Raw genomic sequence first — 26,693 nt, 5'->3', positions numbered from 1 at the left:
GAATGGCATTGATCTGCATAGATGCGAAGCTATTCACACTATGGAATGGCATAGATCTGCATCTCTGCAAGTTCAGAGCAGGAGTTGGCAGCTGAGGTGGGGTGGGGTCTTCCATTGCCAGGGCTGGGCTTATTCTCCACAGTCTGAGGGAGGGAAAGATGCTCCTTTCCTCCTGGGGAGTCCCTGGAAACCAGCCTGGAGCAACAAGCATGAAGGTAAAGAGGAAGAGGAGGAGGATTTCCTCATAAGGCCAACCGGGAGGAGTCTCATCCCCAAAGGAGTCAACAATGCAAATGCATTTGAAATCCACCTTGATTGGGATCCAAATAAGGATCTTGTGGCAAGAAGGCTAAGATGGGTGTTAAGTAAGCCAAGAGTAGGATTCTGGGGAATCACCTGGTGAGGCTTTTTTTGTCATATTGGTTAATCATGAACAGAAACTAAGTGGGGAAAAGGTGGTGTTTAGCAGTGCAAACCCAGCTTGAAAGGTAGAGCACTAGCTTAACTCAACCTAACTATTCCCCAATTGACCAGACCACGTAAGGTAGGTATGGCTGGTACAACACACACAGTGCAGGAGGTGTGGAAGAAGCAGTATAAGTGAGCTTGTAAAGAATGGAATCAGTGACAATAGATCTGTACTGAGTCCATGAATTCCATATAGTGAAGTAATTTAAAAGGAATTCTTGCTCCAAACAAGGACAAAGTGGCTAACGTGAATGGGCATAAATCATGTCTCTGGACATTATAATGAAGACCTTGTGTCCCTCCTATTCTTCCTGCTACCAGTTCTGTCTCAAAAGAAGTGACAATTTTTTTTAACCAAAGCACATTTCAACAGCTGTTAATAATCAATGGAAATCAATTGTCTGGTATTTAATTTGTTGCCATTTCAGGCATTTCTCAGCCAAATTAATGAAGGGGTTGGAAAGCCACAAGTATTAAAGTCTATCAAATTTGATGGCAAATTTTCCCAGTGAATTCAAGCTGGAATCTAATTATACAAATTGTTTGGGCATGTTTTTCATAAATATATTTGCATGCCATGTGCTAGTGGAGTTATTTTCCAAAATGAACAATGGTTTATACAATGGAGGGATAGGAATCCTCAGGCAGTGTGTCATTATTATGCTCCAAAGCATTTCCAAAGGAAACCAGTTTCCAAAATGGGCTGCTCCATGCCTTACATGGTCTTGGTTTAGCACCCTATTTTTTTCTCCCCGATGACTTTTATTTTGGGTTATACTATCTTAGTTTTGTCTTATAAAATCAGATGTTTATAAGCTTATAAGAACTAGCTTTTATTTACATAAATTGTACACGAAAGAAGTACACACATGCACGCACACACACACTTATTGTATTTGTCTAAGGTTGACTCCTATGATCCCAGAAATGCTTCCAGAGAGACAAGGGAAAAATGGAAAATTCACCTGTGTAGTTACCAAAAATACTTTGACATTGGACAAGAACTGATCCAGGTGTTATGACTATATCACATAGTGGATAAAGAACTGCCTCTCCCCATAAAAGGCTTCCTCAGTTTAAGATCTACAGGGAATGTCCTCATCCCATCTTCACAACATATTTGGTGAAAGTATATGAGAAGACTTTCTCAGTGGCAATTCACAGGATGAGGAACAACTCCCTTCCAAGATAGACTTGGGGGTGCATCTACAATGCAATTTGGCACCACTTTAACAGCCAGGATTTAAAACTTCTATCTATTCTTTAAAATCATTTTGTGAGCTACTTTGTTTACTAAGTACAGGGAGAAAGGTGGGGTATAAATATTTAAAACCAAATAAATATGTAACCCTTCCAAGCTATGCTCAGGGTATTTTGTGTGTGTGTGTGTGTGGATTCCTTCTGAGGTTGAGACAAGAAAAAATGTGGAAGGAGTGTGGAATTGGATCAAGAGGGAGAAAACAAGTATCTATGAAATCCAAAGCGCTCTCACTACCAAATCATGCCTCTATGACATATGGAGATTGAACATTCCACAGAGGATGTCTGATTCTTGCCCATAACCTGCACAACTGATACTAGTGATATACTAGTGCTTCTTTCTTTCTTTCTTTCTTTCTTTCTTTGCAAATAGAAATAATTTTTGAACTTCTGCTCCCTTAGGTACGATTTTGAGAGAGAGACTTGCAACAATTTTGTAAGAACAGTGTAACATTTTTGCCAAGATAAAATGTAACATTTCTGTGCAAAAAAAGGTTGGCTTTTGCCTCCTACACCCCCCCCCCCATGTCTGAGTACAAAACCCAAGGCTTTTATTTGTGCATGAATGAATGTTGTGTTTCTCGAAATCTATCTATCTACCTTCCCCTTCCATCCTTTATTTATACTTGCTTATGGACCTTTAATTTTTTTCCCCTTCCTTGATGGAAATCTGTGCTCTTTTCCCAGTCTTTTCTGTAATTTACGCATTTTCCCACATTTTTTCCAGCTGTATGGATTTGTGAACAGGTTTCTGCTATTGATAAAATATATGGGGGCATATGTTTCAAGTGTACCGGGTTTTTTTAAATCTATTTGCACACTGAAAATGTGTGCTCAGTTTTGTGCTTATGAAATATGAGACTGCAAATGTACAGATTTCCAAGGCAAGATGCACTTTGTACCACAAAAAGTCTCAAGGCTTATGAAATCATGAATTTCAGCAAGGATATTTAAACCTCTGACATTTTCTTCAATTCCTAGTTTGCAGTACAATCAGGTGTGCTGGAGACAGCCTTGGTATATCGCTAGATCTTGCTTTTAAAGTTGTGCAGGGGCCTCAGGTTGACATTGTCTTCCTTTCCCCATCATTAGGTAGAGCAGCACATTTCTACTTATTTAAGTTTTTATGCCAGGTATGGAGCAAGATGTTGAGGGGATTTTCTGTTGGCTGGTGACTCTCATGTCAATGGGGCAAAGAATTTGCTTTGGCTTTTAGCACACATTTCAAAAAGCTACCTAATATGTTGAACCCATTTTGGGGTAAAATTCAGCATCTTTAAATAGTGCTTTTCAAATTCAGACTAAAACTTGGAATGGATTCATTACCCTACTGACATGGAAGCTATCTGATGTCATTGCTCAGGTTCCCAATCACTGGATTAGGCTTAAGTCCTCTCCATCAAGATTTGGGAGAACGGAGTGCCATTTGTTGTTCCCTTTCAGGCAAACCAATGCCTTGACCCTGCTTGTCCTCTTCTGTTATCCAGCATGCCTGCAAGAAGATGAGAAGGGCCTATTCTTGTTTTTCCCTAGCCATGGTTTACTGTTGCATCTAAAAGGGATGAACTTACAAGGACAAAACCGAAAATCTTCTGACCTACCTCATAACTCCATATGGAGGTATTGTGATCCACTCTTTCCAAAAGTCAAACAAGTCCACTCTCACAAAGGTCTTCAAATCTCTTCCCTAGGATAAATTACTAGGGGAGCATTATATCAGGGGCATGTTTCAGACAGAGGAGCCCTGCCAGGGAAAAAAAATAAAGACAATATCTCTACAACATTTATCATTATAAATTTTTCACAGCCTCATTACAACTGGCTAACCAAGTGCAATTTAAGTACTTAAAAAGAAATTGAAGCTCTCTTGAAACCCATCGTTTAAAATTTCCTATCTATTCCCAGTAAAACAAAATCACTGTCAACAAATGGATAGTGGTTTCTCTCTTGTTGTTTATATTTGGCTAAGAAAAGTGACTGCCAAACAATTGGCAGTCACAGTATCATGATAGTGATGAAGCTTTCTCTAGCAGCTAGTTGGATGTAAAACATAGCCATCCTATATTAGAAAAGGCATTAATCAATAGTGGGCCAATGAATTATGGGCACAGAAGCCAGTCTTTCCCTTGCCTTCAGATTGATCAACAGATATGGATGAACAGTTGGTCTTTTTCTCTCCCCTTTAAACAGGCATGAAGATTCTTCAGCATGAGGTCACAATGGCCACTGTCTCCTCAGTCAAGCAACATCATCATGAAGTCACAAAGGCTAGTATCTCGCCTTCAGCTCAAGTGCACCAGCCTGATAATAGAGGGACCAGACTCTATGAAGTTGGCATTATCAGCATGTGGGCACAATGGCCAGATTCAATTTGTTTCAGGTAGGAAAATACACGCTTCTGTCTTCTTCAGCAAGGTGACATCAGGATGAGGACACAATGACCAGTCTATCTCCTACACTATAATAATCTCAAAATGGTCAGTCTGTTTTCTCAGGCAGACAGCATTATTCTGATGAAACCATGAACAGTCTCCCTCCAATAGATAGGCAGCATCAGTATGATGACACAGTGACCAGTCCCTCTCAAGCAGGTTGCAACAGCCTAAGGTCACAATTGGCCGGTTTGTATCTGCTTCAGGCAGGAAACATCAGTGTAGAGACACAATGACCAGTGCAAAGACATGGAGGGCTCAGCAAAGCAGCAGCAACATGAGACCACAATGAGAAGTCTCTCCTTCATCTAGGCAGTTTCACTAGCCACTCTCCTAGGCAGACAGCCGCATGATAAGGAAACAACTGCTACTCTCCATCTTTCAGACTGGCAGATTGGGAGTCGCAGGATTTTCTTGGCAAGATTGTTCAGAGGGAGTTTGCCATTGCCATCCTCTGACACACAGAGACTGTGGCTTATCCAAGGTCACCCAGTGAATTTCCATGGCTGAGCAAGGATTCAAACCCTGGTCTCCAGAGACCTAGTACAACACTCAGACCACTGCACCACACTGACTCCCAAATAGCCTTACTATCTATGTGTACAGTATAATGCTTGAAGGTACAGAGCCTTCTGTACAGGTACAGTCAGCATAGTATGTTCCTCTTAGATTATAATTGGATTATGTTCCTCTTAGAAGATAAGATCTTTGGTATAAAAGCCATTTTTTGTATCATGGGGAAACTGTCCCTTCTTTTATCTTCAAGAATATGATTCTTCATGAAAGTATCTCTACCTAATCTAGGTGTTTTAACTGAATCTTTAAAAAAAACCAACACTGTGGACATATCTACATGGGCAAACTAAATGATAACTTATTTTCACAGTCCAGACAATGTATAGGATGACTTGGGCCAAATCCAGGCCTTTCCATTGCCTCAGGTCTTTAATCTGGAGGGGGGAAAGTGGGGGTATTTACTCTGGATTTGATTTTAAAATCCAGATAGTCACACCTGTGTATGGACTATGCTCCATAATGATGTTGATGTGGAGCAAGGCCAGCAGGAGTTTTCGATGAGCAGGACTAATTGAGTCCAGCAGGCCTGTTGTGTGTTGCCATGTTTTTCTACCTCAGTGTATGTTCAGCCATGAGATTGGTGGTGAGAGGTTAGATTGGGCTACACTCATCCCAGTTCCTCTTTTGGCATGAGTGTCACATTTGTTTTTACTGTTTTTTTACTCTTCCCCCCTCTTATCCTCCCCTTTCACATGATCAGAGTTGTGTTGTTTTTGTTTTCACTACAGTGAATGGAGTATACATATTCTCTCCGCTTCCCCCCGAGTCTCCCTGCATCATTCATTTGTGTGCTCATGAGGAAGCCTGCAATGTATGTATGGGGGGATTGAGTGGATGGAGTGTGTGCAGTGCCTGCATGAGTGAATGAGTAAATGATGGGGGGGGGGGGGAGAGGAGGATTGGAGTGTATAAAAGGGAATGTACACTCTCCATCCACTGAAGGAAAAAGAAAGCCAACAGAATTGTGATCAGCTGGCGGTAGGATCGGGGGGGGGGGTATAAAAATTGTAGAAACGAACAAGAAACTTAGGTGTGGGGGAAGAATAGGGAGGAAGTAGACCGATCTAACCCTTCACCACTGTTCTCAAGATAAATTATTTCTTTCTTTCTTCATCATATGTGTCTGTGCATATGTCTATGTACATTTAAAATTCCGTCCCTCACTGGGGTGGCAAAGGTGGAAAGGGATTGAAGGGGTAGGCATCCAATCAGATTAGACTGAATAGACTGACAGGCAAATAACAAGGGCTATTGGCTGATAGGCTGATGCAAACTGAGAAGGGAAAAAAGTGAGTTCACCAGGAGGAAATGTGTGGCTGGTTATGCTGATGTCACTTCACTGTGTCTATGAATGTTTTTCCTTAATGGGGTCACTGTGGGGTTACCGTGAACCAGAAAAATGAAAAATGAGACCAATTATTTTAGCAATACTAAGTATCAAGTACATTTCTATACCGCTTATCAGTGCACTTAAGCACTCCCTAAGTAGTTTACAGTGTGTAAACTAATTGCTCCCACAAGCTTTGTACTCATTTTAGTGACCTCAGAAGGATGCAAGCCTGAGTCGAGCCTAATTTTCATTTCATTTCACTAATTTTCATTAGATGTGCCCCATGTGTGTATATATTTGGATAGAGAGGAATGAATACACCCTCCAGAGCAGAGGCAACTACCATCTCATGGGAAGCAAATCCACTCTTGACTACCATTCCTTCCACAGTTGTTCTGAACCTCCCTTTAGAGGTTCAGCACCACCAGAGCTCCCATTCATTTCAGAACAGCCATGAGAAGAGCATTGGTAAAATCAAAAGCCATTTTGTTGTCCTTGGAGCGATAGATAAAGGCACTTCTTCTCCAGAATGGAAACCAAGCATTCTCTTTACTAAAATGCATAGAAATGAGTTGAATATGAATTTGTTGGACAGCAAAGAAGTGAAGAAAGATGTTATTCTGAAGTATTTTTAGACATAGCCTTAGCGGGGAAAATGTACAAACCAAGTCAACATCCTGCTTACAGTCAGAAGTAGTCTACTGGCAATGTTATTTATTGAAGAAATGCAGATACTGGCAACACACTCCTAGTTTGTGGTAGAGATATAGTATTTTGAAGATATTTCCATTGCGTGAATAGTTTTTGAGGTTTTTGGTCATTTTACCTGCTGCAGCAATAGAAAGCAAAGCAGTGCGAAATACAGCAAACCCCTATAGCCTAGAAAACCTTGCTGACCTTTAAATAAACTGGGTATGTTTTCTTGTCCGAACAATGACCTTATTGTTTAGGCTAAAATGCAGTACATGGCCAGCTATGTTAGGAAATGAATGAATTGTAGGGCTGTCAACTGCTATTTTGGTCCACACCTACCTTATCTAGGAATTCTTTCCAAGTGTTTGACTTTAAAGAAAATAGATTGGAAGTAACAACTTTCTAAATGAGCATGCCATACCATACCATAAGAGACTGCATTTGGAAGTCGAGTGTAAAGATGCAAATGAAAATTATCCCTTGCTATCTATATATTATTACTATTTGAGTTGCTGAATTATTATTATTATGATTAATTCTGCTTTTCTACATGGAATTCCATAAAGAGATCACAACACAAACCATGTAATCCCATAACAATAATTTATCAGACCTATCAAAACATAATTATACTGATGGCTTTCTACCAAATCATTTCAAAACACAATAAATAAATCAAAATAAACAACAAATCATTCCAATAATCTCACATCATTACTGGATTTCAAATTCATTACAAGATAGATAGAGTTGATCACTAAAATCTAGCAGATAACACTTTATATCACTTATAATATTTTTAACATATGTCGGACAGATTCAGACATGATCACACCATCTAAAGCAATCAAATAGTGATAAGTGAAATAATCAACAGCCAGTTCCACAAAAGGGCCTAGGACAGGAAATAGCAGTCAGGTTTCTTACAACTGGCATTATGAAAATATTCTAGATCTTAAGGTATCATGTCTTATTAAAGGACTGGATAGTAACAAGTGTTTCTGATAATGAAGAGCATAAAATATTTTTGAAAAGCAGACTCAGAGCCTTTACAAACCACTGTTATACGCCAGTGTGGAGGCAAACAGAAGCCACAAAAAGCAGCTCCTTTTCACACTGTGGAAAGGGCACCCTAGCCACCACCACCATGGCTTTTTGGCACAGCATGTTAAATGCTGCTCCAAGAGAGCACTGTGACATGCCCCACTGTGCGGTTGGGCACACAACATGACATCGGCATGTGGGCAGCATGGAGACAGCCGGCATGCATACACCACTTCCCTATGCTGATTTTTAACTGATATTTTCATCATTTGAACAAAGTATAAAAGCTTAAAATGCTAGTCCCAACTATGGTGTGCGTGTGTGCATGTGCCTTCAAGTCACCTGTCAACTTATGGCAACCTCACAGGGTTTTCTTAGGCAAGGAGTATTTAGAGGTGGTTTTGCCAGTTCCTTCCTCTAAAATATAACCTACATCGCCTAGTATTTATTAGCAGTCTCCCATCCAAGTACCAGCCAGAGCTGACCTCGCTTAGTTTCCAAGAACAGAGGGGCTCTTTTGCCTTTAGGGTACAGTATAGTGGTTTGAACACTGGGCTATGACTCTAGAGACCAGGGTTCAAATCTCCTCTTGGCCATGAAACCCACTAAGTGACCTTGGGTGAGTCACACTCTCCCAGCCTCAGAGGATGGCAGTGACATCTCTGAAGGACCTTGCCAGGAAAACTCCATGATAGCCTTAGGGTTGCCATACGTCAGAAAGAGCTTGAAGGAACACAACAGCAGCAGACCCATGGTAGACCAGAGCCAGCATGGTGTAGTGGTGTGAATATTGGACTATGACTCTGGAGATTCCTCACTTAGCCATAGAAACCCACCAGGTAACCTTGTGCAAGTCACACATTCTCAGCCCTAGAAAACTCCATGATAGGTGCATCTTAGGCTCATCATAAGTCAGAAACAACTTCAAGTCACACAACAACAGACCTGTTTAATCAATTGCTGAATGATAAGCCAATGCTATAGTGTTAGTCCTATTTATTCAATGGGTTTATTTGAGCTGGAACTGACAACTGCATTTAGGTCAAAGAAAATGAGTATGAAATAGAAAGCAGGAAAAGAAATTGTGAGTACAGTTTTTATAATATTCATGAATCTGACCATGTTGCACACAACACATCTGGCTTGATGCCAGTAAGCCATCTTCTTATAGAGCAGAGCTTGGTATATAAACACTGCTTGACACTCTAGGCTTTTTAAAATACGTTCTCTCATTCTGATATATTTGTCATTTAAAACAAATACTGGGCTTCCTGTGTTCAGTTCCTGTATTTGGCTTCTGCCTGAGATATTAACAAGAGCTGTATTTCATTTCTACCAGTTCTGGTAGGCTAAAGGTGCCTCTCCTTTGAGAGGGCCTCATCAAAACGAAGGCCTGCTCTAGAGTTCAGAAAGCAGCCTCATGTTTCCAAAGGGTTGCCCAACCATGTTACATAATTCCCAGTTATACAAGACATAATTTATTCCTCCCTTTATGCCAATTCTGGGAGAGGAGTGGGTTTCCTGGACAGCTGGAAACCCTCTGAAGGATGTGCAATTTTTGTGATTCTCTGAGTTAAGAGATAGTATATCACTAGATCATCTGCATGTTTTAGTTGCTCTTCAGTTTCCTTAGGGCAAACATAACACTAAGCAGAAGATCCAGAAACACTTCCCAGGAAGGGTGATTTTGGCACAGGAAGTAGACATTGTACAGATCCTTCCATGAAAATTATGTACTTCCATTACCCCTGTGATGAGAGAAGGAAGTACTCTCAGAAGTGCTGAAGGTAACGTTAGGAAGGATGTGAGTGTAAGATCATAATTAAGGCCTGAATGGACCACCTTTCATTATATATCCATGATCTAGCACTATGCAACTCACTTCATCACACAAAGTTAGAATATTTGTGGATTGGATCAAAGACTTCACTGTTGTAGGAGCAACAGTGGTAATAGCTTCCCAATTTTTTTAAAGTCAAAAACAGATATAATAATGGCAGAATGAGCTTGCATATGGAACAGTCTCAGTCACACAAAGAATGAAGGTGATATATATCATATTTGAGGATGAACAAGTTAAAGGACCTTTGATGTGGGTGATGTTATCAGGACCTATAATGTTGCTGACAGAGTGGATGTGGGTTTGAAGCCAGGCCATGTCCATGCATTACCATCCATGTTATCCACCTAGGGCCTATGAGAGAGCACAACTATTCTCCAGAATTAGTCCAATAGTATCTGTTCAGACCCACAAGGCAGGGACTCAAAATTAATGGGACTTGCACCAAGAATTTTTCAAACCACAATAGCTACTCAATGGTGTGAAATAAAGTACTAAGGCAAGACTGGTACCCAGAACAATCTACTTCAAGGCAAAAGCAAAATGATAGAATACCACTAGTCACCTATAGCTTCCAGCTGGGTCCACTTGAATGCATCATGAATGTGTTACACAACAACTAGTTTTGGAGAATAATACTGCCTTCTCACAGGCAGCATTTCTCACAGGCTCTGAGTGGTAGGATTTACTTGCCTACTGGCAGCCCCTAACATTAAACAATTGTTAATATGTAATGAGACAAAAAAATATGGGTGGAAATACATGGACAAGATCCTGTTAAAGCCAATATCCAGTTCTGTCCCCAAATCTATCCTGGTAACAACATCACAGGTTGTAATAACATCACACACAACATCACAAGTGCTGTTACTTGCTCATCCTTCAACTGATACATGCAATTACCTACCACCAATGGTGCTCTTAGCTCTTCATAGGACAAACTTTGGACTCTGTGTAAGAGGATAAACTGACACAAATCTAACACTGGAAATAGAAATATCCATAAACTGGTTTTTATGCTGAACAAATTAATGTGGCTATCTCCTTGAAAACTCTCTCTCTCTGATATATATATATATATATATATATGAATGCTTCTATCTAGCATGAGGTTTATTAGGTTTATTTGCACAAAATGCTTTGTTTTCACATTCTGCATACATAAAACATAAAGCAAATGCTATCTGAAGCAGCACCACGCATAAAACAGTCACATGGAATGTGAGAAGCATGACCCAAGCGAAGCTAGACATAGTAAGAATGGAAATGGAATGCATGAAGATAGCAATACTGGGGATGAGTGAGTTAAAATGGACAGGAATAGGTCACTTTGATTCAGACAACTACAAAATGTTCTACTCAGGAAATGAAAAGACACAAAGAAATGGGGTGGCTTTTATACTAAGAAAAGAAGTGGCAAAAGCAGTCGATATGATTCAAAATTAGACTGAATCATCTCAGTAAGGTTCCATGGAAAACCTATGAATATCACCATAATTCCAGTGTATGAACCAACCACAGAGGCAGAACAGGAAGAAACTGAAAGATTCCATGAAGGAGTATAGGAAGAAATTGACAGTATACCAACACAGGATGTCAAACTGATCATAGATGACTGGAATGCCAAAGTTGGAATCAAAGAAGAATCAAAAACAGTAGGCAGATTCGGATTAGGCAAAAGAAACAAAGCAGGTGAGCTTCTGATAGATTTTTGTGAAGCCAAGAACCTATTCATTGCAAAAACATTTTTCAAACAACCAGAAAGAAGATTATACACATGGACAGCACCAGATGGCCAACACAAAAACCAAATAGATTCTTAACAGGAAGTAAAAGATGGTGAAGTTCCAAACTGATGGCCAAGAATAGATCAGGCACCAGCTGTGGCACAGATCATGAAGTACTCATATCAAAAATAAGACTAAAACTTAAGAAAGAAATAAAACCAGTCATCATACCAAAATATGATCTAAACAATATCTCATCAGAATTTACCAACAATATAAGAAACAGATTTTCACTACTAAGAATAATTGACCAAAACCCAGAAGAACTATGGTTGAAGCCAGGGACACAATGAAAGAAGAATGCAGGTAGACACTCTCAGTAGACAAAAGGAAAAGAAAAGAAAAAGAAAAGAGAGAAGAAACCATGGATGACAGCGAAAAGGCCACAAGCAATAAAGGAAAGAAGAGAAGAAAAAAAGCCAGATAGAAACAAACTAAGAATCATGAATGAAACAGTACAACAGCTAGTGCGAAAAGATAAAGAAAACTACTAAAATGATCAAAGCAAAGAAATAGAAGACAACAATAAAAAGGCTACAATGAGAGATATATTCTGCAAGAGACGGGAAGTCATAGGAAATTTCAAACCAAGGACCGAGACACTGTATGACAATAAAAATTACATAATTCAAGGCCAAGAAGGAATAAAAAGATGTTGGATGAAATACAAAGAAGAGTTATATAAAAGAGATGACAAATTGAAGGACACATGGAATGAAAGGCCGGCCATATGAAGATTGACTCCAAATTCTAAAAAGCAAAGTGGAAGCTGCAGTAAGGGAAATGCCGAAAAACAAATCACCAAGAACAGATGATATTCCAATCAAACTGCTGCAATCCATGTTGACAGAGGCCTTAAGCGGCTTCTGGCTGCTCCAACCATAAGTGTGCCGTGAGCAGTGCAGGAACACGGCAACCAGTAGACAGCAAGGCCACCCACTGCCATGGTCCTGAACAGGCCACGAAAACCAGCGGTAAGAAACCATTCCTTTTGTGGCCAGTTTTGGGCCATGTTCAGTGACCCCGGTGGGGCCTCTGTGTGGCCTGCAAGTAATCCAGGGGTGTGTGCCATGTACATTCACCACCCCTGGCTCAGCCGGACAGTGGCCCTTTTGGGCTGTCTGTTTCAGGCCATAGTTAACTATAGTGCTAACTGCCATATACCAAAAAAATATGGAGAATGAAACAGTGGTCAGCAGGAAACAATCAATATACATCTCCAGACACAAAAAAGGAGACACAAAAGATTGCAGCAACAATAGGCCATAGCACTAATCCCTCATGGAAGCAAAATTATGGTCAAAATTCTGCAACATAGACTCCAACCATAATTGGAGAGAGACATCCAAGAGGAGCAAGCGGGGTTCAGGAAAGAAAGAGACGCTAGGGACCACACTGCGAACATACGATGACTAATGGAGTGAACCAGGGAATTCCAAAAGGAAATACATTTTTCCAGGCAAAGCATTCTCTGAAGATGCCAGCCACAGATGCTGGCGAAATGTCAGAAAGAAACTCTGCTAGAACATGGCCACATAGCCCAAAAGACCCACAAAAAACTGTAAATCAGTGTGTGCTTTATAGACTATAGCAAAGCTTTTGACTGCATAGATCATGCAAGGTTATGGAATGCCCTTAAAGACATGGGAGTACCAACATATCTGATAGTCCTGATGAGGAATCTACAAAGGACAAGAGACTACTGTCAGAACAAAACATGGAGAAACCAAATGCTTCCCAGTTGGCAAAGGGGTCAAATAAGGCTGCATCTTATAAGGCTGCATCTTATCACCCTACCTATTCAACATACAGTGCACCCTTGTTATATGCTGGGGTTTGGTTCTAAGGTCCCCTGTGGATAACAAAATCCGTGGATGCTCAAGTCTTAAATATAATGACATAGCAAAATGGTGTCCCTTATAAAAAATGGGAAATCAAGGTTTGATATTTGAAATTTATACTTTTTTTAACATTTTCAAACCGTGGATGCTTGAATCTGTGTATAAGAAATCCGTGTATAAGAAGGGCCAACTGTATATGCAGAACTTTTGTACAGAAAGCAGGCTTGGACACAGAAGAAGGAGGACTGAAAATAAGAGGAAGGAATATCAACAATCTAAGATACACAGATGACAGCATAATACTAGCAGAAAACCTGGAGCAACTATTAAAAAAGATCAAGGAAGAAAGTGCAAAGGTAGGCCTACTGTTGAACATAAAGCAAACAAAAATAATGACAACAGAGAATCTTGACAAATTCAACCTAGACAATGAAGAAATAGAAGTAATAAAAGAGTTCTCATACCTGGGATCAAACATTAATAGGAATGGGGATTGCAGCCAGGAAAGCAGAAGTCAATTAACAATGGGGAAAGCAACTGTGAAAGAACTAGAAAAGATCCTATAATGTAAAGATATACAATTGAGCATGTTAGAATCATATAAGCCATTGTATTCCCTATTGCCAGCTATGGATATGAGATCTGGACAGTGAAGAAAGAAGATAGGAAAAAGAAATCAATTCATTTGAGATGTGGTGCTGAAGAAGAGTGCTGAAGATTCTGTGGCCTGCCGAAAAGACAAACAAATGGATCATAGAACAGATTGAGCCAGAAATCTCCCTGAAAGCCAAGATGACAAAACTGAGGCTGTCGTACTTTGGACACATCATGAGAAGGCATGATTCATTAGAAAAAACGATAATCCTAGGAAAGGTGGAGGAAAGTAGAAAGAGAGGCAGTCTGCATGCTAGATGTATGGACTCTATTAAGGAGGTCATGGATATGTCTTTGCAGGAACTAAGCAAACATCGGAGGACAGGGAGTCTTGAAGGTGTCTCATCCACAGGGTTTCCATGGGTCAAGGTCAACTCAAGGGTGGTTAATAACAACAAATACACAAAAGAGTCAACATTTTGTGAACTATGCTATGTTCTCAACAGAACTATTATTATTGATAATAATATTAAATATTATTTTTGGGCAAAATCAAATTTCTGCTCAGAGAAGCAAGGCCTTTTGCATAAACATTTTTCCATGGAAATTCCAGATATTTTTTTTTTAATTTTTTAGTGATTGACTACTTTCTTGATGGGGTACCTCAGTCATCAAGACAACATTCCTGTTAAGGATAAGAAAATCTGCAAGTATTCTTTACATCCCTAGTGCACAATATACCTTTCAGATATATCAAGAATGTATAAATGACATGCTAGAATAGTAACCTCAGTTCCAAAGTTGTTAACCAGTTTTCCAGCCCAGATGAAATGAGACCATTGCTAACTGAAAACATCCTAATTTGTTTACTAGCTTGCCCACATGGTAGTCAATGGTGCAATGCCTAAAAGAGAGGACATGCCTGATCAACAGGAACAAAAGAAGACATAGATTACATATGCCAGTGTTTCCCAACCTTGGGTTGTCCATATGTTTGGGACCTCATATCCCAGAAGCCCAAGCCAATTTGGTCAACAGTCTGGAATTATGGGAACTGGAGTCTAAAACATCTGGAGGACCAAAGGTTAGTAATGACTGACATATACTATTGTATATTATTGATAGCTGCAAATTTAGGAGTTTTTTTTACCAGCTGAATATAATTTCTCCAGAATTCTGAAGTCCAAAATACTCAAAAATCCAAAATTGTCCAGATGGGTAGCTGAGATGGTGACTGCTTTCTGATGGTTCAGTGTGCACAAAATGTATTTCTTGAACAAAATTATTAAAAATTACTTCAGGCTATGTGTATAAAGTGTACATGAAACATAAACGAATTCCATATTTAGACTTGTGTCTATGTGTCTCCTCCACTGCTGTTCAGGTACTGTTGATGATGTACTTCAAGTCTCCTGTATCTTCAAATAGGAATTGGACTAGACAGTCCTTCAAACAGGGGACTGTAGCATTCCTCTGTAAACTAGAAAACGTTCATTTTAATAACATGAAAGGTCTATATGTATGGCCAAAAGGCTCATTCATACCTTGGTTTATTAAGCCAAAAGACCACCTCCCAGATGTAAAAAAGGGGAGGAAAGGAGGAAAAAACTTGTTGCATCTTCAAGAAGTGGTGGTCATGGTCCATAAAAGTGCATGCTGAAATAAATTGATTAGTTTACATCCCTTCTCCTCCTCTTCCTCCCATTTTCTTATACTGAAACAGATCTATTTCTTGGGAAATCATGCAAATATGATTAACACCTGCAAATTGCTTTTACATCTGTTTTTAAATAGTTTTAGTTTTTAGTTGATTTTAATCATAAGTTTAATGTTTTAAATGTTTTCACCCTTTGTACATTGGCTCAGAGCCCTGCTGGGTTGAGAGTTGATTAATTATTTAATTAGTCAATTAAATTGCCAGTGCTTGCACGTTTCTATTCACAAAAAGAGGTTCATAAAACATTATACCGTCTCTTTGTGTCCTGATGTTTTGTTGTGTTGTGTTGTGTTGTGTTTGGGTCATGCAGTTCATATGCTCATGGGGAGCTCATTTAGGACCGTATTTCTATCATGTAATTTAGCTTTTCTTTTCTGACTTATTATTATTATTATTATTATTATTAACCTTTATTTATAAAGCGCTGTAAGTTGCTTAGCTTTACTTGATACTAGAGGTTGAATGGCAAGCTGCTAGACAATGAAGCTTTATCCCATTTCTCTGTCTCTGGGTAAGGGTACATGCATGGCTGAAAAGTCGTGACATTTGTTTTTCTAAACAGTAAAACATTGGTTGGGGGAGAAAGAGTTACAAGAATCTCTCACTGACTGGTAATCAGAGTAAAAGATAATGGCCTTCAGTTGCTTTGGCCTCACAACCAACGGATGTGGGTACACTGGGAGCAAACAAGACAGCAACACGATGACGACTCTTGACAGTGGAATGTAGATGTTGGCAGTGGTCACTGAGTCCTTGGTTTGGTTTTTGGCTGGCCTCTGGTAGCAGCCTTGATTAGCCTCTGAGGCTGGCTTGTGCTGAGTTGCAACTCACCCATAAGAGCAGCCTGAGGTCAACCCACTGCTGGGGCTGTACGAACTTCGATTTCCATAGAATCCAGCTGAGTAGTGCAACTGTTGGTGTCATATGATTAGCAACATGTTACGATGGAAGGAGGGGGTCCCTCTACTTTGCAAGCTCAGCAACTTCTCCATCCTTAGTCAATCTTTAAAAGGCAAAGTGTAAAGGAGAGAAAAAATCATGGGACCCTCCCTCCTCTCTAAGTTAAACTGGAACTGACCAGAAAGAAACTGGAAGGGCTTGTTAACTTGCTCACTTCAATCCATGTGCCCTGCCTAATATTGCCAAAAACAGAAGAGCTTTCCAGGAAAAGGCGATCTTTTAATGAAAATGGGGCCACTTTGAACATTCAGGGCTTGTCTACATTTGTCAGAATTTTTCCCCCTGCCTTCCCCCCAAAGTCATATACCTTAATTGCCAATCCCTCATGTCACTTTGCAGATGTGCATCGCTCTGGGCTTGTCTGAGGACAGAACAAGGCTGGGTGCCTTGTTCTGACCTCAGAGTGACTTGCATGTGGAGAGGCAGCACTGCTTGGCTCACTGCATCTTTGCAAGGTGGCCTGTGCTGCCACTGTGGATGTGAGTCACTCTGAATGAGGTGTGCAGCTTTGTTCTGACCTCAGATAAGCCCAGATTAGCTCCCATCCACAGAGCAACACAACAGGGACATTTCAACAGCACATATTTTGCTCTGAATTTTCTGGAAATGTAGAGCAAGGAATGGAAACCCCAAATCAGATTTAAACAGCCCAGACCTGATTTGGAGTCTTGAGACTGCACTGTGTAAACACCCCATGGCCAGCCTGGTGGGAATTCAGGATATAGGGCTAATGCAAACAAGCCCTCAGTATCGATTCAGAAAATGGGCCCAAACCTTGGACTGAGTGCAAACAGTGCAAATAGAAGAAACTCAAGAAATCTAGCAACTGAGATTTACATGGCATCTTCTAGATGAGGGGCTGGATTAAATGAGGCAGTTGGAAAATTAACTGCCAGTTGTCTGTCTTTTGAGAATGCTCTGTATATACCACATGAATGCAAAACATGAGATCAGCACTGAACTCTCATATAGAAAAAGCAGTGATAGGGCTCATTCCCATTTACATTTAAACTTGTATGCAATTCGCCTTCGCTCTGTGTTGGTAAATTGATTCCAAAAGGCCCGTTGTTTCCACTATGAAAGTGGATCTTTTCATTATCCCCTTGTAATTGCTTCTTTTTTTGGCACAATTGTCATCTCCACTAATTTGCAACATTTTGAAATGCATGTCAATAATCTGTGCATCATCAGTGATGTAAGGGGCAGCCTGGACAACCCAGCTTGGGAACTATATATATATATATATATATATATATATATATATATATTGGTAGAAGAGTCGATTGATTGGTTTTCCAATTACTTGCAATCAGTGAAGCAAGTGTTTGCAAAACCAATGAATCAAATCTTCTATCAATTTTTCTAAAATAACTGATAGTAGGTTTGATTGATTGGTTTTGAAACCATTTGTCTCACTGATTGCAAGCAGTTGCAAAATCAACCAATTGAATCTTTTATCAATTAAAAAAAACCATGCACGCAAAGGTCACACCACAAGCACAAAAGCAGTGCTGGGGGGGGGGAGGGAAGGGGAGGGATGGTTGATCTACCAAAAACTGAGGAGGAATGGTGAACACTCCTCTGGCATTAGTCCCTCCCCTCCAGAATGATGTGATTCAGATCTGTTGTTCCCACTTGTTGAACACACTTCAGAATCGATTCTTTTCCAAAGAACCACTAGGAACTTGAAAAAGAAAGTAATACAGTTTTGCTAGCTTTATATCTTGAGACAGTAGCAATATCAACTGAAGTGGTACATTGTTGTTGTTGCTGTTGTTGTTGTTGTTCTAAGCCTTCAAGTTGTTTTTGGCATATGGTGATCCTAAGGTAGGCCTATCACAGGGTTTTCTTGACAAGATTTGTTAAGAGGAGTGCTTACCAATGCCTCCTTCTGAGGCTGAGAGAGTTTGATTTGCCTAAGGTCACCCAGCGGGTCTCTAGGGCTGAACAGGGATTCAAACCCTAGTTTCCCGAGTCCTAGTCCAATGCTCAGACTACTACACCATACTGACACAGGCCCATATATTTAATGGGACAAATAACAATAAGTTTATATAAGCCAGCTTATACTCTGCAACCTCTTATGAGGAGCAGATGGTCTTTGTTGTGGGGGCCTACTCTGCCTCCGAGATTTATCAGATTAGGTGGTCTGTAGTATATATGAGTTCTTGCTACATGTCATTTGTTTGGGATGTTTGCTTAGGATGTTAAAGTTGCTAATACACTTCCTGAGTGCAAACCTCAGGTTATTAACACACACACAGATTCCCACAGTTTCTTACTTGAAACATTGCCTGTTCTAGCAACATAACACAAGTTTTCCAATTCTCATTTTATGCTCCTTTCCATTCCCACCCACCCAAAGAGGATGTTGATCAGGCATTCTCTAAAACGAAGGGGAAAGGGGAAAGTTAACATGCCAGTGAAGAATTATGAAGTCTCTATTTTGTCACCTAATAAAAAACAGAGGTGAATAAGCTCTTTCGCTCGTCATTAATTTAACAATCATTATCTCCTTTACTAGTAACTTGAACAGCAGCATTTCTGATGCCTTTATATAAAACTCAAGATTGAGATTAAAAACAACAACATTGTTCCCTTGCCCACAGAACTGGTTTCTAGGCAAACATAAATTACCCTGTTGTCTCTGTGTGTATGTTTTATAGGAAGAAATTTTCATTGCCCTGATTTCAATCAGAACTACTTATCTAACAAGTGGAGGAGGTTTCTTCCCATATATTTTTTTAATTTAAACATTTTGGAATGGGAGTGGGTAAAAAGAAAAAAACCCCAGCAGGGATGGAGAAAATTGGGGGGAAAAAGCTTTAACCTCTTTCATATATCCATCTGGTTTCAGTCTGACCACAAATAGGCAAGATATTTTTTAAAGGTTTATATCCATCCATCCATCCATCCATCCATCCATTCCTTTTGTATGTCACCTTTCTCCCAGTATGGCATTCAAGGAAGATTTTAAAAACTGATCATCAAGGGGGTATCTATGCTGCCCAAGTACACTGATCCCCCCCCCCTCACTACAACCTGTCTACATGACACAGGGTCAAATCCCCAATCTGAGTATGGACCATCTTGACAAGGTAAAGCCAGTTTCATGCTTAATCCTCCCTGTTCCCTGCATAAACTGGATATTGAAAACTCACCTCCTGCACCAGATGGATCAGGAAAAGCCAAAGCACTCCATAGCAATGCTGGGTAGCTGTTTACACACGCATCCCACTGTGCTGTTTAGTGCTGGTGCCACTGGCACGACATGACCTGCTCCCTTTGAGATCACAATGAGATGCCCAGCCATGTGACTGATGTCAGGCACTTCATTTCTGATCTCAGAGATAGCAAATTGCGTCAGTAGCAGCAGTGCTGGGTGGCACAGGGGGACAAATGTGTAGACATCCATCCAGCATTGCTTTGAAGTGTTGAGGTAATGGGGAAATTAAGTGCAGCTCCAGGGCTGGAATACTCCTGGAGCAGCCCAGAATATTCTGGCTGGTGTAGACATGTTCTAAATATCAATTTGAATGAAAAGGTCTTTGCCTGTCCGCAAAAAGAAAACAAAACAAAACAAAAAAAGGGCCAAACTGTGGAAAGGAATCCCTCAGGCTGGGAGCAACCACCAAGAAGATTCACTTCCATGGCCCTACCAGATAGGTCTGTAATGGAGGTGGGCCTGAATGAAGATCTTCTCTGAGGATATTAAAACCTTGGTGTGCTCATTTTAATCTATATGATAAACATTTAGTGCATTTATAACCTGGCTCAATTTTTAAATCAGTTTGGGGTCAGGAGCCCAGCTTTCTTCAGATATTCCACTGAAAAAGGCTGTGACCTTCCAGTCTCATCTATTTACTTCTCAATCCAATTTTGACTTTCCAAACTCAAGTTAAAGCCATGTAATAAGCTGCCCTTGAAAACATGCCAGGGGGAAAACCAAAGAAAGCTGGACATTATCAGCTTTTTGGATTAATCTTCCCTATACTGAGAGTATGGGCTTTAAAAATATTTTACAAAACTTTGTGCCTTTTTTATTTATTTAATATACTTGTTGTTAAAATATTTATGTCCTGTCCTCTGTCTAAAAATCTGAATATGGGGTATGATAAAATGAATAGATGTATTTGTAGTATATAAAAAGCTAATTAATTTTTAGCTGAAACTATTATTAGCCATTCCTGGAAATAGTAAAAATAGAAAGATCATCTTAAAAGAAGGAAAGGCATACTCCCCTCCCCCCATGACTTTTTTGCTGCAATTTGGCAAATTGTAATCCCCCAAGTAGGCCTAAATACCCTAAGGGTACCAGATCTGATCCCATCTGATCTTGGAAGCTAAGCAGGGTCAGCTCTGGTTAGTACTTGGTTGGGAGATGACCAGTGACTACCAGGTGCTCTGAAAAGCTACCTCTGAATATCCCTTGCCAAAGAAAATGCTATGCAATGCATGAGGTCATCAACAGGGACTTAATACACACACACATGTACACACACATTCAATCTCCAAAGGAGTTACTAAAGTGATGGGTTTTATCCAATTTTGATAAAGAGAATAAGGTTATAGCCATTTTTAGGTTGATGAGAGATGTGAAACTACTTCAGATTTCCAAATGTCAACTTTGATTGTGGTGTTTTAAAAATAAGCATTATTTGAGCACATGTTCAAATCTATCACTCAATTGTAATTTTGTTGTTGTTAATTGTCTTTGAGTCAACCCCAACTCATGGTGACCCTGTGGATGAGATATCTTTCAGACCTCTGTCCTCCATTGTTCTGCTCAGGTCCTGTAGGCTCATTATGACTTCACAACGCAACAAACAGCTGAGACTTCCAGACATCAAGTTCAGTGTTAACTATTTAGTTCAGCTTGGAATTTTCCAAAGCTAACAGATGACATTAAAAGCTTTTCCTGTGAGGAACTAGAGAGCTTCTTCAGATACCTTCACAATCTCTAGCCTAAGGAAATGGAATTTGAGAAAATCAGAGAGGTCTTTTTGGGGTGGGTGGGAAAGGGGTGGAAATATAATTAGTAATTAATATTCTTTACAGGGAGCCAGCATAATAAAGTGTTTAGGTGTTGGACTATGACTCTGGAGACCAGGATTTGAATACCAGCTAAGCCATGTAAACTCATTGGGTGTCCTTGGACAACTCACACAGCATCAGAGGATGGTAATGGCAAGTCCTTCTGAAGAAATTTACCAGGAAAACCCCGTGATATGTTCACCTTAGGATGAACATTCTCATTATAAGACAGTGTGAGGTGAAAGCACATGTCAACAACAAGATTCTCTACAGCAGTGGTTCCCAACCTGTGGGTTGGGACCCCTTTGGGTGTCGAATGACCCTTTCATGGGGGTAGCCTAAGACCATTGAAAAACACCTATTTAATTACAGTTATGAAGTAGCAATGAAAATAATTTCATGGGTTTGGGTCACCACAAAATGAGGAACTGTATTAAAGGGTCGTGGCATTAGGAAGGTTGGGAACCACTGCTCTACAGGATAGTTGTATTGGAGGGACCAAAAGCATCCCTTTGTGGGTTTTAATGTTACCAAAGTCACTGTGGATTAGATAAACAACAGAGCAAATAGGTGTGAATACAGGTGCAACAGTGTGGAAGATAAGGCATGCTCTTAGATACTTTGCAGTGGTGTAGCTAAGGGAGTATGGGGTGTGTGGATGGCTTGGGTAGAATGGTACATGAGTGGGATGGTACACCCTTGGGGGGTGGCTGCCTTCCAAGTCCCATGCAGCAACTTCCCCATAGGACTCGGAAGGCCTCAGGAGGGGGCAGTGGTGAAATGGAAGGTGCCCAGCTCTCTCAGAAGGCAGCTGCCACTCCCAAGGCTGTCCAAGTCCCATGAGGCAGTTTCTGTGTGGGACCTGGAAGGCAGCCCCTCCTCAAGTCCTTCTGAGTTCCATGCTGCAACTGCCACATGGGACTTAGCAGGGAGACCCTGACGAGCCTTTCAAATTCTGCATAGCAATTGCCACGTGGGACTCAAAAGGCCTTGGGGGGGGGGGGGGTCAGTGACTGCCTTTTGTGAGGGCCAAAAGTGTCCCCCACCTTACTACACCATGTTGTTCTGTTCATGAGTATAATGGCACCACAGCAGCAAACCCTTTTGGCATCATCCCCAGAAGTCCCACTTCCTGCACCAGGTGACAACCAGGCAGTGATGGCATTGCCCTCATGTAAATTTCACTTTGAAAATGGAACTGTGTGACAATTCAAGGCAGCACTAAATTGCTTAGGACTATGTAGCAACCCACATACAGGCCATCTTCAAGACAGAACACATGTTCTGAGATAGTGTCTGCATGAAGCAAAAGAAATGTTCCTGCCTTGTTCCTGTACTGACCTGTTTAGATGATGCACAGGGCAAAAACAGGTGGAAAACAGTCTAATCTGTGCTCCAGGAAAATTCTTTGAAGTAAAAAGAATTCTTTTTTCCTTCGAAGCAGAGTAGAAACTCCAGAGAATCCCTTGGGCATGCACACTGCTTTCTGGTGTGAGAACAGGGGGAAGAATATTGGCTGGTGGGTGGAAGAGATCAGGCAGAGATGTGTGCGGACAGTGTTGCTGGTATCGGCCCATTGTGGGTGCTGGTTGTATGGGCAGCTCCTCCATTCATTGGATCCAGAAGCCCCAGTGGTTAAGCTGGGGTTTCCCATCAATGTGGACATGGCCTAACTCTACCATCTTCATTGTTCATCTACAGCTTACTTGGCAGGTATCTCATGGAGCCCTATGATTTGGTGACTGAAAGTGTTACCAATCAGCTCTTTCTTCTTCTTGAGGGTGTCAAAATTATTTGGATATTAGTCATTTATAATTCATCACAAAATGTAATGCAACAACCTCAGCTCTAAAGAGAGTGACTCTAAGTCAGAGAAGCCACCCAAGCCTTTCAAATACTCACTTTCACTTGTACTAACACTGGCCATTGTATGTTTCAGAAATGCACAGAGGCAGCTACTTGACAAATGCCAAACATTCTGTAATGTTGAAGAGCACCAAGCCAGTGGTTGTTATGCCTGTCCTATGCCCATTGTTCCAACTTCCTTTCAGATATAATTATTCTGACACTTGTGACCTCTCTGTCTGCTCCACCCAGTGCAGATGTTAAACTGTCTGCCACAGAAATCCTGGTGAATCCAAAGGATGCTGCTACTCAGCTTATTGTTTTTTATTAAGTTTTCATGTTAGATTTCTCTAGTTCTTTGGTGTTGTTCTTTGGGGATTGTTAACTTGGGACATATTCTCCCTTTGCAAAACAGCCCATTTCATTGTCTGTGTTTTGTAATGTGATATCCATGTATGTTTCCTACCCATAACTTATTAAACTATGCACAATATATATAAAATGGCATAGCACCAGAGCTTCTATAATTCTATAATCTGGAGCTCAAATAATGTCAGAGTTCATTTATGGTTTTTGGTTATTCAATCCATATTGGGGAACTTTGCCATGGATCTGGACATTTTAATCTGACTCCTTCTCATTTAGACCTCTCTATTGATATTATTGTTATTGGTATAATTTCCGGTATGCCTGCTGTCAGATGGAATTATTCAACAGTATAGTTTTAGAAATGTAAGGAGGTTTACACACCAGAAGTAGGAAAGAAGCACACCTCCAGATGTTCTTAGACAACCTGCAGCAGCTCATAGCCAATAATGAGGAAAGCTGGGTGGTGTTGTCCAACATCTGGAAGGACATATTGTTCTCTTCCCCTGCTATGTATACTTGGATAGGAGTAAGCCCCACTGAAAACATACCCTCCAAGATTTTACAGATGAAAACCCAAACACATGTGGCAAGGTGGCATAGGTTATTAATATGGAAGAACAGAGGCTACATTAGTTTGCTTTTGCCTGAGTCTACAGGGAACAGCATGATTCAGACCCCTTTTGTTTCTTTCCCAGCTGAACTTTGAACTCATTTTCCAGCAACTGAAGTAAGCTGAAGGAAAGTGGGAATAGCAGAGAGAAATTGGGCATTTTAAAAGCAGATGGAAAAGTGGAACGACAGAGAATTAATCAGGACTGTCCCAAAAAAACTGGTAAAGTTGGAGGATATGTGAAATCTATGAAACATTTCTGAGTAGACCTATGCTAGTGGCACTTACTTCTGAGTATGTGTTGTATGATTGCATTGTAATTCTGCAACTGTCTAATGAATACATTTTTTTGATATAGAATTGCATCACAAACACATTCAGAAACACCTTAAGACAAACAAGGGATCTTAAGGAACCCAAGGTCTGCTTTTTCCGTGTCAAGAACTTAATTCTTAACTGGAGCCATGTGAAACACTGGATATGCAAGCTTAAATTTGCTGGCCTAACTATGCCCAAGAGGCTTGCTGTCTGGTTAGTAGGATCAACAAAAGAAACAATAAAGCATTTTTATTAGCCTTGAAGTCAGACCACTGGGACTTTTTTCTTTCCAGGGAAGGGCCCACCCTACATATATTTCATAAATTAGCTTCCTCCTGCCCAATCCATTTAAACAACAAAAAGCAAGAAGAAATAAGAGAAAGAAAAGAGTCAGCATTACTATGGGATTTTCCCTCACTTAACAATCTTATACACACTTGCATCGTATAATGCAAAGAGGTTTAAACAAAATTTTAAAGTGATGGAATCTGAGGAGCACATGAACATGGTTTGTACCCCAGTATCTCTTAATTCAAGATGGTATACTTCTAAGAAGTGAGACTGTAAATTTATGCTTGGGCTGTATGACATCACATTTTAGGTGAAAGAATAATGTAATCAAATGTTTCCCAAATAGAAGAAAAAAATCAAAACACAAAAATCATGAGTTTATTTGGATGAAATCTAAAAGACATGTCCCAATTCCGAGGGTAACCTTCTACACACTAACACCACATTTGCTCCCTGGCCATGGCAGCCTGGGCACTTAGGGAGCTATTCTCCAAAAAACATTTTCCACACTCAAAGATCTATAAAGTTATAGAGATATGCACATTAAAGTATATGATTCCTCACCTCCCTTGTTGTTGTTGTAGTTGTAGTTGTGTGCCTTCAAGTCATTTCTGACTTATGGTACCTGTAAGGCAAACTTTTCACAGGGTTTTCTTACATGATTTGTTCAGAGAAGATTTCCCTATTCTGAGGCTGGGAGAATGTGACTTGTCCAAGATCACCCAGTTTCCATGGCTGAGTTTCCCAAATAACTGTAAATGTTCTGCAGTTGCTGGAGACCAAGGTAGTCAAGGCATGCCAGAAGGCTAGAGTTGGAGGTGTTTAAACAGAGGCTGGATGACCATCAATTGGGGATGCTTTGATTTGGATTTCCTGCATGGCAGGGGGTTGGACTGGATGGCCCTTGCGGTCTCTTCCAACTCTATTATTCTATGATAAGGCTGCTATAACTCCCAGATACTGTACTAAATATGAAAAGCGGGGATCTTAACCCTAGTCCCAATACTCAAACCACTACAAGCAAACACCACTTCAAGTGTAAACTTGTATTTGTCAGGCATAAATTTTCCTACTCAGAGGAAATTAGATCTGTATTTCAGACAGCACATATATAAATTTCATTTAATATAATGAATGAGTATCTATTGGAACACCTGTTTCTAAACATTTGGCAAAAGGTGAAATTAAGTTTATTTAGTTAAATGAATTTATAAGGTAGAGGGGCAAACTACCAATCTGTTCGGATGAGACTGAAAATATCCTTCATATCAGTTTAGAACAGTTAAGTAGCATGGCAATTTTACTGCAAATGTTCTGCAGTTGCTGGAGACCAAGGGAAGCAAGGCATGCCAGAAGGCTGCTATAACTCCAGATAATGTACTAAATATGAAAAGTGGGGAGGAGGTGGATGATGATCAAATAAACAGTTAGCTTCTAAAAAAAATAATTCTGAGATTTCACAACAAGCAACACATGTTTGGTAGCATTGCCCATTTCTGAGGAAGGAACCTCCCCCACCCTCCACCCCCAATCTCCCTATATCCAAAAGCTTTTATTTTAATGTCAGGCTCAGTTCAATCAAATTTTCCCCATTCCTTGACAATCTAGAGGAAACATATTAGCGAATCCACCCTCGAAAGCATTATTTACTCAAGCCTGGCCTTGACAACAAGCAATCTCGATA

This window comes from Sceloporus occidentalis, unplaced genomic scaffold (genome assembly GCF_023333645.1).
Source record: "Sceloporus occidentalis isolate IW3139 unplaced genomic scaffold, rSceOcc1.0.p SCAF_4, whole genome shotgun sequence".
NCBI classification, from domain to species: Eukaryota; Metazoa; Chordata; class Lepidosauria; order Squamata; family Phrynosomatidae; genus Sceloporus; species Sceloporus occidentalis.
Note: the sequence above shows the minus strand (reverse complement) of the source record.